This window comes from Dermacentor andersoni, chromosome 4 (genome assembly GCF_023375885.2).
Source record: "Dermacentor andersoni chromosome 4, qqDerAnde1_hic_scaffold, whole genome shotgun sequence".
In the NCBI taxonomy this organism is placed as follows: domain Eukaryota; kingdom Metazoa; phylum Arthropoda; class Arachnida; order Ixodida; family Ixodidae; genus Dermacentor; species Dermacentor andersoni.
In genome coordinates, this window is record NC_092817.1 from 139,304,001 (window position 1) to 139,317,264 (window position 13,264).

The 13,264-nt window shown below is 47.4% G+C and overlaps 1 long non-coding RNA gene across 1 annotated transcript in view; it reads right to left on the reverse strand.

The window, feature by feature from the left end:
• Positions 1-231: 231 nt before the first annotated feature.
• LOC129386539 (uncharacterized) overlaps positions 232-13,264 on the reverse strand; it is a 73,519-nt gene continuing 60,486 nt past the window's right edge. Inside the window, exon 2 of the long non-coding RNA XR_008613898.2 lies at positions 232-465. This is a non-coding gene — a long non-coding RNA (uncharacterized lncRNA). The remainder of the gene's footprint in view (positions 466-13,264) is intronic.

Genomic DNA, 13,264 nt, shown 5'->3' on the forward strand with positions numbered 1-13,264 from the left:
TTATGTATAGGAAACCTTCACCAAAATATGTGTGGAGGAATACAAAAATGAAACCAATACAGTGTATTTATGTAATGAGCCCAGCCGGAGACCAAGGTGGATACCACCTCCTAACAAGGCCAGATGCCCGTCTTTGTCTTCTTTGTGCCACGTCTTGTGGGTAAGTATAGCATCGCAACAATATAATAACCGACGAACATAATAACAAAATAACTTCTGAATAGCTCGGTATTTCAAGGAAGAGGATTTTATTTTACGACTTGCAGCATTTTTCACATGCAACTTTGGTAGGGTAGAACTTTCCCTTGCAGCCGCTTGTCTGTACCTCCGTACATTTGTTCTTTTCTTTGAAGTAATGACGAATTCGAGTTGTCGAAGGTTTGTCATGTCTTCTGTTTTGTACGCAGCTCGGCACTGGGCACACACCACAACATCTTTTGCAGGCATCGATGTCATATACAGAAGCTGAAAAGAAACGTTTGGTTGTGTTACACTTGCCACGACTAAGGATGAGTATATGACTTCAAATTGGCAAGTGTTGGTAAATCAAGTACAATACATGCATAAATGGGAGTCTCCTACTATTCCTGCCATGTACTTTCGGAGTACAATGGCCTCTCAGCTAGTGACATGGCGGCTCATCGTTTCCAGCCAACCGATAACCTTCTCCCAGTGATACCTACGGGTTTAACGTAAGTGTAGAGTGAGGGACGCATGGTGTTTAAGGACAAATGTCTAAAAGACGATGGAAGGCGCGACATTTATAGGAACTGCTATTTCGCTAGTGGAGTACGAAAGAGACGTACATCACAACAAGAACAGTTTTGCCGTGCTTTACAAGATATTCGGTGCCGACGGTGCATTAACAGCGATAACTAACATGAATGACACGAGTTCCTCATATAATTGAAGTAAAAAGAGAGTAAACTGATTGCTATGGTTTTCCTATGATTCATTCCTATGATTTTCGGTCACGTATTTCTGCCTTCTTAGGCGGCCGAGAGCTCTAGGTACCTCATACTATATGTTTTCTTCCCTAATATACACCAAAGAGTACATGTAAGAGGAGGCGCCTCTGTGTTGTGAGCAGTATTATTTGCTGTATTTTTTTTCCAGAAAATATGGCGTGCATGCCCATGCACACACCTCCATCTGATTTTTGCCTCAGCGCTTGACATACACTTATCGTACGAAATTTGCGGGGAATGAGGTTGGCTGACGTTTGCATGCACTAACACGTCTTTAAAGTTTCTGTTGATGCGATAGGTGAACCTTGGTACCACCAGGAATGCTTTTCTCAAACGCTCGCTAGTTTATTATATCGTGGGGCGTTGTAGGATGTTGCTTGTATATGGAAAGGCATTAGAATATATCGTTATGAAAGCTGGTGGTATCTCCTATTTTGGTGTAGGCTGTTAACTAATTCGGACGGCATCTCCTATCTACGCGACGTCATAAGCTATGTCGAGAGGAACTTCTGAATAGTTTCTTTCTGCAAGCCTTGCTTTAAGGTCATTTAGATTGTGGACATAATCGTTGTCTTCGCTGCAGATTCTTCTTATTCGATTCAATTGCTGTTGTAGTCTAAATATCGTTCCATATCCTTAGACTTCCGGTTAGGCGCCTTTCTGACTTTTATGTTTTGTATGTAGACTATCGTGTCGAGGAATTTAACTTCACTAGCCGAGTGGTAAGTTGTTAAATGAATACTCGGGTGAAAGCGATAGAAATAGCTAATTATGCCGGTTAACGCGCTTGTAGCGTGTTCCCATATAATAAACATGTCGTCAATGTAACGCCGATAGGTGTGAGGTTTTAACGTTTATGATTTTATCATGTTTGAAACAAGCTTGTCCATGAAAATATTGGTATACGTGGGAGTAAATGGTGTTTCCATGCGAGTGCCGAAAGTTCGCAGGTAGCGAATAGAATCGAATTCCAAATACTTGAGCATGAAGTTTACCTGTAACTCCTTACAGGTAAACTTCAGGAGCATGCGCTTGGCAATTGAAAGCGAGGGACATGATGCGGCTTCAATTCCTTCACGCATGGGTATGTTAGTGTAAACGGCAGAAACCTCTAAAGTGACTATAATAGAGCAGTCGCAAAGGATTTAGATGGCCTTGATGCCGTCGATAACACGAAGGAAGTAGGGCGTGTCTTGAACAAGGAATGGGGAAGAGGGGGGATGTTTGTGAGGTGTTGATATACGAATTTAAATAGTGACTCAGTAGGTACGTTGTCACTGTACAATAAATTCCGATCTGGGATTTCTGCTGTAAATAGTTCTTCGACGGGAACCTTGTGCATTTAGCAATAAAGTAAAAGAGGAGTGCGTCTATCTTATTGGGCATCATGAAACGATATTCGGATTGCGTGATTAGTTCCATTATTATTGGTCACGTTGTTGATCATCTTTTTAGATGCAGGACTATATATAGCGTTAGTGTTTCTTGAGTACTTCACGCGCATTTTGGGATCCATGTTCATATTTGTGCTTTAATTTGATTGTTTTGCCGCTTGCATGGGTCACAGGTAGTGCGTAGTTGAATGGGTACCGCACCTAGAACAGGGTTTGTAAGCAACCGTTTTAACTTTAGTCACTGAGTATGTGGAAATGTGCACCATTGTAGTACTCTTTGCTGTGGATTAAGAGACGGAGAACTTGTAACCTATGGAAATATGACAGAGGTCCGTTCGCTTCGAGCGAATCAAGAACACTCACTTATTTGTGACTGTAAGGTACCAGAAAGGGGATAGAGTAGAGAGAAAGGGAAAGTCACAATACACTGTGCCAAACAGACTTTCCCGCTCCAAACCTGAAAGGCACCACCGCACCGCAGGTCGCTGTTCGTTGAATGCGCCCACCAGTAATTTGCACGAAGTTTGAGGGCTGCCAAGTCTCCGGCGCTTCTGCCACAGCGACCTCAGCAGTGCTATTTATGTGGAGCTCCTCCTCGCCACGTCATCGGCGGCCCCCAGCGCGGGGGTGCTTTGGCTCCAGAATGGAGGATATACGACAACTTCCCCTGGATGAGGGAACTATTATTGAGCTCATTGCTCCACAATCCCTAAGGGATACAGCAGCTGTATCGGTCGCTTCACCTCTGTTCCCCCACTTAAAACCAATTTGCAGGACCACACACTGCCGTCTCTACCCTTAAACGTTTCCTTAATTATGTCAGTCTTCCACATGCGGCGCTTCAAGCGGCCTTCCCTCAGGAGCACCAAGGCGTCTTTTTTCAGATCACTCGATGTAGGTGGTCGGCACATTTGTGCCGACCTTAGCTTCAATAAGTACTCTGCGACTCTGTGTTCAGAAAGCATCGGTCATGGCAGTCCGGTACGTCCAGCGTCGTAAGAGATGCATGCCACCGCCAGGAATTTAGTCCGGCAGCAGGTGTGAAGGAAGGGTCGTCAAATTGTTTCCGACGAGGAAGTGTGCCGGTGACAGTGGTTTTGGCTCTTGAGCATCATCATATATGAAAGTCAAAGGGCGTGATTTAATCACGGCCTTCACCTCATAAAGAACGGTGGTCAGTTCTTCGAAACTCAAGCTGCTCCGAAATAACACCTTTCGCAATGCTACTTTCCCAGATCGCACCATCCGCTCCCAGAATCCGCCCCACTAAGCTGCCCGTTCAATAGTAAACTTCTATCTGATCTGTTTCGCTGCGAAATATGACTGCAATTCCTCGACTTACAACAGCATGAACATGGCCTTTACATCCCTGGCTGCACGCTTGAATGTGAGCGCGTTGTTCGAATACACCGTCGAGAACATTCCACGGTGTGCCACAAAGAAAACGCTTTGTGGCACGCCGTGGCACGCCGCTTTGTGGCAAGGCCAAGAGGAAGGCTGTAGCCGACAGGTCGCTGACGAACTCAAGGGGGAAGGCACGTGTCACAGCACGGCAAAAAATAGCGATGTAGGATTTTTTGCTGTTGCGTGACGATTGACAAGTCAAGGGCCCTCCAAAATCGATGCCAACGATGTCGAACGGGTTTCCCTTTGCCATTATGTCAGTTGGAAATGGTGCTACTGGTTCTGTAGCAGGAGGCAACTTCGTTTGTGACAGACGAGGCACTGCTTGATAACTTTCTTTACGGCCTGACGTCCTCTGATAATCCAATACGATTCTGGCAGTTGTGCTAGAGTATCGCGTACGCCCGTGTGCAGCATTCTCAAATCTTCCTTCCGTATGAGCAGTGACATGAAGGGGTGATTGCCAGGGAGAACGATGGGAAGCTTAGTCTCTTCGTTTTTATCTCTGAATTGCAAGCGTTCACAAACTCGCATGAGGCCCTCTTTGTCGAATTACGGGATGAAAGGCAAAACAGGAGAGCTCTTGTGCAGCGGTTTCTGATTCTCCAGGTTTAAAATCTCCTCGATGAACGCATCGCCTTGAGCTTTAGCAAACTAGTATCTTTCGGCGCCGATTATTTCTTCAGCTCGTAATGGGCCGATCGCCTTTCCTTCTGTGTTGTCGCAGTTGTAGACAAAGCGGCGGACTCACGCGGTTACTCGCACGATTCTGCTGAACGAACTATAATTCTCAACATTGAGAATTGCCATGGATGACATTGATACTATGGGATTCACCGTCACCTTTCGCTCTTCCATTTGGCACTCCACAACCTTCGAGCTCCGCCCACTTATTGTTGGCCAATGCGTGTCATCCTCCTGAAGCCAACGTGGTCCTCTTCACCACAATTCGCTTTCCCGCAGGGCTGATGGGAGAATGCCGCAGGTGATCAGGTCAGCGGGGTTGTCTGAACCTGGGCAGTGTTTCCAGTCCTTGGTATCTGTCAGCGCTTGTAACTATGAGGCTCGATTTGCTACGGAGGGCTTCCATCTGGCAGCGCTTGCTTTGATCCAGTACATAGCTACTTTAGAGTCAGTCCAGAGGATGGTAGCAACGTCCTCCAGATCCAATGCCTTGGTCACGTAGTGGCATAGTCGCACGCCAACTAGGGCCCCCATCAGCTCCAATTGGGGTAGCGAGAGGCATTACAAAGCGGCCACTCTTGATTTGGCCATGACTAGTCTTACATTTATTAGTCCGAACGGAGGATCGGTCACGATATATGCGACAGCACCATAGGCCATCGAGCTTGCGTCACAGAAAATATGCACCACTTTCTCAGTATCACTGTTTCTGATGTCTGCCGCTATCAGTCTTGCAATAGACACTCCTTCAATGCATGGAAGCTCCCTACACCAGCAGTCCCAATCAGGCTGCAACGTTTCAGGCAAGAGATCGTCCCAACCACTACCCAACTCCCACACACAACGTCTGGAACATTACCTTTACGCATAGTTTTGTGGAAGCAATAAATCGAAGTGTCGAAAATTCTTGCCAAAAACTGCAGCACAAATCCCTTATTGTCGGCTCTTGCTGAAAACAGATAAGTGACGTTAGGTTGTATACAAAGTGCTCAGTGTCAGCATTCCAACCAACTCCCAATACTTTTGTAGCTGCAGCATGTCCAGCATCAGCGTTCGTTCTTTCCACATTGCCATTCTCTAAGAAGTTGACGAGATCGCGGTCGTTCGACATCCACTTGTGTAGCCGCATACCTGCTTGAGACAATATATCATTTGATTACTGGCACAGGACTTCACCCTTGTGAAGGCTGTTAACGCCAGTTACAAGGTCGTCCACGTAAAGATGCTTGCACAGGATACCCGCAGTCTCAGCATAATGTTCCGGCAGGCCTTCAAGACGACGTTGCAACGTTGCAGCCAAGAGAAATGGGCACGACGTGACGCCGAACGACACGCGAGTCATCCGATAGGTCACCACAGCTGGAAGTTCTTCCCCTTTCTTTGGCATCATCCCCTACCGGAGGAACTGCACCGCGTTCCGATCGCCCTCTGATAGGGATATATGGAGAAAGGCCTTTCAATATCCGCAACTATGGCAATGTTGTAAGTGCGGTAATTCATCAGTAGATCAATGAGCTCTGGGTTTAGGTTTGGGCCACTTTCCGAAATATTGTTCAGTGAGAGGCGATTTTCGGCACTTGATGATGCATCGAATACTGCCCTCAGTTTTGTCGTCTGGGTTTCGCGACGAACAACTGCTTAATGGGCCATATAGTACATCGGACCTTCAGACGTGCCGTATTCCTAGCTGGCTGGCTTTGCATGGCCTTTTCTATTGTGGCGACGAGTGACCACGTAGACAGGTAAAGTCTCGGGCTCTCGCAGGAGAGAAAAAAAACTGACACTCGTTCTCTTAGCGTAGCATTCTTTTTAATCTCTTTCGGAACGCTAGCCCGTGCCGGAGCGTGCCAGCCGTTCGTGGTTCGTGTAGACGCGAGCGTCTACGTAACTCTCATGCTACGCCGATGCTGCTGCCGCTACAGAGGGCTCCCCCCCCCTCTAGAAAGGAGGAAAATTAGACGAACGATGGAAAGTTCACGTGACGCGGCGTGTCTTTGCGTTGGCATTGGGTGTCTCGTATGGAGGCGGTGTCCAAGGATGCAGCTGGGTTGCGTCCCATATCGGTGGGGCCGATCGCGTGAGTGCTTCAATGTAGGCGGGTTTGAGACGTTTCAGGCCAATTATGTCTGATCGGCCGTTCACATTCACGAAAAAAGTAGTCGAACGACGCTTGAGAACACAATATGGCCCGGAGTAGTGTGGCCGCAAAGGCTTCCGCATGCCACTGTTACGAACGAAAACATAGGTAGCAGAGGTAAGTGCGGGAGAAACGTACGTAGACCTTGCTTCTTGCAAACGTGTAGGCACGGGGCGTATCTGGCTGAAGAAAGCTTGCAGTTCGGCAACGTAGTCGGCAGGTGATGGCATAGGCGTTTTGGTGGTGGCGACAAAAAAATCGCACGGAAAGCGTAGGCGAGTGCCGTAGACTAGCTCAACACAGGACCATCCAAGGACATTTTTGAGTGTGGCTCTAATGGCAAGTTTGACGAGGGGCAAATGCACGACCCACTTCTCCGGCGATTGATGCGCCATAAGGTAGGCCTTGAGATGCCGGTGAAAACGTTCAAGTAGTCCGTTGGACTGCGGGTGGTAAGCAGTCGTGCGAAAACATTTCGTTCCGAGTAGTTTGAGTTGCTCGTTGAAGAGTGCTGAGTCAAACTGCCGACCACGATCGGTGATTATTGTGGTTGGGCAGCCGAACCTTGCGATCCATAGACACGAAAGCTGCTGAAACAGTGGGCGATGAGATGTCAGATATAGGTGTAGCTTCTAGACGCCGTGTATAGCGGCTGATGAATGTCAGTATGTAGCAGTAACCTTTCGAAGGTGGGAGAGGGCCGACGAGGTCCAGGTGTATGGTGTCATAACGAGCATCCCGTGGAAGAAAAGACTTGACAGGCGTAATGGGCTGACGCTGTATCTTAGGGCGTTTACGCGACAAACAGCAGCGAACCCAATTGCGAACTTGCGCGTTTAGCCGAGACCAAACGAGACGACTGGAAAGAAGCTTCTGTGTCACGCGTATGCCAGGATGCGGCAGGTTGCGCACGGTTTCGAAAAGACGTCTTCGAAGGGATGCCGAAATGTATGGCCTAGGTGTGTCGGTAGAAGTATCGCAGGTGACAGACCTACCACCTACGGTCACAACGACGTCCTCCGATTTCAGGGAAGTTGACGAATTCCTGAGTGTACGAAGTTCAGTGTCCTGATGCTGTTGACTGGCGAGTAACTCGACTTCGATGATGAAAGGTTCAGTCGTAAATGTATAAATGGCACTGACGCAACTCAGAATGCCGGCTGGAACATTGTCGGTGCCCTTGATGTGGCGCAACATTCTTGTAAACTCGGAGATGTAGGAAAGGTGCCGACTCTCGCGGTGCAAGTAAAAGGACGCCCAACGATTCGTTGCGTGCGCGAGGGGCTTGTGGTCGGCCAAGACAGGGAATGCACAGCCTTCTAGGAAATGGCGAAAATGTCTGTGAACGGAGAGTAATTCACGGCCAAAGACGCTGCAGCTGGACTGCGAATGCTTCAGTTTCTTGGAGAAAAAGGTGAGTGGATGCCACGCATTGTTGATTAATTGCTGCAGAACGGCACCAGCGGCGGTGTTTGAAGCGTCGGTCATAATGGCAGTGGGCGCGTCTGGCTTTCGGTGTCTAAGCAGCGTGGCGTCGGCGAGGACAGACCTGACTCTTGTGAAAGCGTCGGTGGCATCTTCAGTCCACTGAAGCACTTGTTTGCGTTTGTTTACCAGCACAGCGTCTAGCGGAGCCATAAGTCGTGTGCACGGTGGAAAATAGGCTAGGTGAGAGAACGGACCGCTGTCAGCGCTCTGTGGAAAGGCGCGGGCGGCGTTCTGGTAACTCGGCGCGACGAGAGAGGGCGCGCGAGACTAGTGTCCGCTTTGCTTACCGCTGGTGCCCGCACGCCTGCCAGAGCCTGCTCTGTTCTGGTGACACCTTCGCTACGAGACAGTCATATTTGCATTGTGTTTTAGTATTTTGATCAGCTTTATGCGGCTGTGCGATGGGAACGTGCTTTGTGCCCTTCTCCAACAGTGGCTAAAAGTTGTGTGAGAAGAAGTACTCCCTTTTCAAGCCGCCGGACAATGAAGCGAGGCTGGAAGCATGGAGGCGGGCGATACCGCGCAAAGACAGAGTGCTTCAGAGGACTGACCGTGTGTGTGAGAGACATTTCGCGCGACATTTCATTTTGAAGACTTGGTCTGCAGAAATCGATGGCCGTGTGCTCATGTCTGGTACGAGAAGGGCGGGCCTCGCGAAAAGTGCGGTGCCTACAATTTTCGAAGCGGCACCGAAGTACCTGTCGAAGAAAGTAAAGAGCCGGCGCAAGCACGTAAGGCGACAGTCTCGTGCTCTTGCTTCCTGTAGCACTGTTCAGCAGCCTAGCGGGTCTTCCGCTGTTGAATCGGTGCCTTCTGACGGAGCGCCAACGACTGACTGCTGCAACAAGCCTTGTCGACGAAGGCGACTATGAAGCAGAGAGCTGCGTCACAGAACCAAACAAGACGCCGTTTGAAATATTATTCGACGCTGCTCCCAGCATGTGCCTTCCTGAATTATCATGGGCCACTCACCGTATTGACGCCGAGGGAGCCAAGGACGTTCTATTCAACGACGCTTGCATTCAGCAGAGTGATGGGTCCACTGTCGTGTTTACGAAAAAGTCACTGCACGTAAAAAGCGACATGTCTATTCAAGCATATGTTTTGGGTAAGCCAGTTGAATGTGGTACTGCTGGGATCAGTTCATTTGCCAATTCAGTTGCCGAAATGGACGCAATGTTAGCTGCTGTGAGTAACTTGTGTGTCTGTTGTGGGGGACCTAGTTTCAAAAGCTTTCCCACCGTGCTTCCAGAGTGTGCCTTTGTTGACAGCCAAGGAAAGTGGAGGCACAGTAAGTGCCCATTGGTGACATCTGGAGGGGGCGTATGTCGGCCATGCAGTAGTCTCTCAGACACTTTGAGAATACATGCTGCCCGGCAAGCTATGAGATCGAAACAAAAGAGCCATTTGAAATGCATAAGAGTGTTAGCACTGCACAAAGCTGCATTGCCTGCCCAGCAGCAAAGGCTTGATGCCTTGCGCCTTTCCAGAGCTGCGCTGCAGCGCTCACGAGCAAGACTTTTGAAACGCAACAAGCTTCTGATGGAAAATCTTGAGGAAAGCAAGAAGGAAATGATCAAACTGCAAGAAGAAGATGTCTCTGAAAAGTTGCAGGCTCTTGATGTGCCACCATCGCAGCTACTTCTTATGAAAGAATGCATTGCTGCTGCTAAATGCGCAACGAAAAAAAAACAAAAGATACAGCGATGACTGGCTTTTGCTGTGCCTGCTTCTGAATATACGAAGCCCTGCTACATATTCCTTCTTGCGAGTCAATAACACATTACCCCTTCCTTGTGTATCCACAATAAGGAAGTATATTAGTATGGTTGGCCTGAAATGTGGCTTTGATGGCGACTTTTTCAAAGCTTTCAAAATGAAAATCTCCAAAAATACAGCATTTCAGAAAAGAGGAATGCTCATTTTTGACGAGATACATGTGAGAAAAGAGGTGACTGTGTACTATAAAACTGTGACGTATGCTGGTCTAGTTGATTGTAGAGAATAGGGTGTCCAATGCAATGAGCTAGCTGACCATGGTCTCGTCTTTGCTTGTTCGTCATTTGGGGATAGCTACTTACTGCCGCTAGCTGTTTTTCCTTCAAAAGGACCAACAAAAGGCATCCTTCTTGCTCAACTACTCGTCCAATGCATTGTGCACTTAGAGCGTGCTGGCGTTTTTGTTGATGGTATTGTGTGCGACGGTGCCTCCACTAATCGCGCTATGTGGAGACAGCTCGGGGTTAGCAGTGCAGTGGGAAATGTTATAAATGCATTTGAGCATCCACTGGACGCATCTAGAAAAGTGTATGTCGTGTCAGATGTTCCTCATCTTTTTAAATGCAAACGAAATCGTCTTTACGAGAAGAAAGTTTTGAAAAGACAAGGCCGACTCATAAAATGGTCCTGCTATGATGCTCTTTATGTGGCAGACATGAAGCATGTTGGTGAGTTTAGGGTATGTCCAAAGTTGACATACAATCATGTTAACCCGTCTAATATGCTGAAAATGAGAGTGAAACTCGCCACTCAAATTTTCAGCAATTCTGTCGCGAAAGGCATGCAGTTTTATGCACGTAGAGGTGCAGCTCGGCTTTATGATGCAGAGCCAACTGTTGAGTTTACGCTCTTTCTTAATAACCTATTTGATGCCCTTAACCGGCGCCTCCCAGGAGAAAGCCTCACTCTTGCATGCGAGGACTTCATAGTAATGGAGAATGCCTGCAGGTGGCTTGACAAGTGGGAGCAAGAAGTTGTTGATGGCGAGTGACATTGAAGTCAGTGCGAGAGCTGTCAAATTACCTCTTGACGGAATGCAATTTAAAATATGTTCTCTCCACTAAGATGAACCAAGACCCTTTGGAATGTTTTTTTGGGATCATAAGGCAAGCAGGAGGCAAGAATGAACTTTCTTACATTTCCGACATTTTTGTAACTTTACCGAATGCTTTCACTGTATTCATTGCTGAGGCCACCACAGTTTCGGAACTGCACAGCTGCTGAAAGCAGCCAGTCTGCTTTTGTGACTTTGGCCGACCTGAGAGGCATATACAAGACTTCAACTGCTGAACGTCCAAAAAAGCTGGAAGAGCTGAGGCATAAGCTCGATGGCCGGATCAACGAAGGAAACTTGGAGTGAAGAAATATTTTAACATGATTATTGCAGTGCAACTGTTGTTGACTGCATTATCTATTATGTCACCGGATTTGTAACAAGAAGGCTAGTCAGTCAGACATCATGCATTGTTTGCAAAGAAGCGCTTAAAGGACACAAAGGCTTATCAAATGCAGCTGAAGCTGATCTTGTCAACTGCAAGACGAGAGCGAGGCTAACGCATCCAAATGCACACATTTTCCAGCTCTTTAGGCACACTGAGCAAGAGTTTGCAAAGTATGCAGACCAAAGGGATGTGTGTGATAAGACTACAGATGCTGTGCTGGTCCATTTTGATGTTACATACCCCTGCAGTCTCCACAAAGAAGATATATTGGCCAAGTTACTGCACTACTACATTTGTATGCGTATGCGTCAGTACTGCCGGCAGGTAAAGGCTAAAAATAAAAAGAAAAGCCAAGATTTGCGTAAGATGTCTAAGCTTGTTTGAGCTCATGCATCTGAAGTCAGCGGTGAACAATTTCAACATTGTATTTGTCATAACCTATAAACTTGTGTCAGTGTTTTTAATTCAGTGATTGTATTTGTCATAACGTGTCAGTGTTTTTTTTTTGCTTTATTGAGTATAGCGCATCGCTTTTATTGTATGTTCTGAGTGTTTTGATGGTATGTGGTCAAATAAATTCAGCCTTGTTTACTTATTTGCAAACCTGAAAAATAAGGTCTCATCATGATGTTGTGCCTGGGACTCTACATACCTTCTTGGTGGTTACATAAAGCAGCTGGTGCATCAATTTCTCTACCAGTGCTACATGGGCTGATTACACTGCTTGAAAACATGCTCGTAAGTATGTTCCATTAGGTGGACAGAACAGATAAAGGACTGCGGCATCACGCATTTGAAACTGGCACAGCCACGTCGGTAAATCCCCTTCACCTCATGCCGCACACGCTTTTGACTTCTTTTGAGATGTACACGAAACATATGAGGCCTTTTCGGTAATTTGGGGAAATAGTATTGCACATGCAAAGTAACTGAAATCAAAGCGCCCACTGTAACTATGTACTATCACGCTCGAAATTTTCAGGAACGCGATCGAGTGCTCGGAAAGAATTTATTTGCTGCATATTTTGCAGTCGCCTGGAATGTGTCAAGGTATGACAGGTTTGGCATGCGCTATCTGCTTGTATCAATACCACGCAACTAACGCGGTTTAACTGTAGAGCTACAATAAACATTTTTCTGAAAACATGCTTCCCGTAAAATTTTGATCGGGCTTCTACGTGCTCCTTTTTAACACAATGAAACAGTGACGATACATGGTTATTTCACCTAGCCCGGCCATCTTTAAAATAGGCACATAAGAGCTGGCAGTGAACACATCTTTGATGTAGTTTGCGTGGGTGGCTGAAGTTACCAGCTTAAATCGGTACAGGAGCTAGCGTGGCAAATTGCGCGTTGGCCGTCTGCTTTCAGGCGCCAACCGAGGGCCTCAGTTCGGAGCGCCACTGGTGGCGCACTTTAAAAACAGAGCATTGGCGCGCTGCGGCTCCTGGCGTCGTTCGCTCATCTAAAGTATTCTTCCTTCGTGGTCGTGTGCAATCGGGAATGAATCGGTGGTAGAAATAGACAAATCCGAGAAATTGGCGAAGCTTGGTGAGTGTGGGTGGTCGGGGAAGGTTTTCGATGACGCGAATCTTAGACGGCAGTGGTCCAATGCCGTTAGCGTCGAGTATATGACCGAGGAACTCGAGTTCGGGTTGACCGAATTCGCTCTTGGCGGCGTTGATGACAATTCCTTTACTGGCAAGGCGTGATAACAACAACCGCAAGTGGTGAAGATGTTCTTCTGCGCAAGAGTTTGCGCCAAGAAGGTCGTCAATGTATGCAAAAACGAAAGGCAAACCTCGGGTGACGGAATCGATGAAACGCTGAGAGCATTGGCCAGGGTTCCTTAAGCCGAAAGGCATGTGGAGAAATTCGAAGACCAAAGAGTGTGGTGATGGCGGTCATGGGAATGTCTTCTTCAGCGACCTATAGTTGATGATAGGCGAGAAAGAGATCGATCTCAGA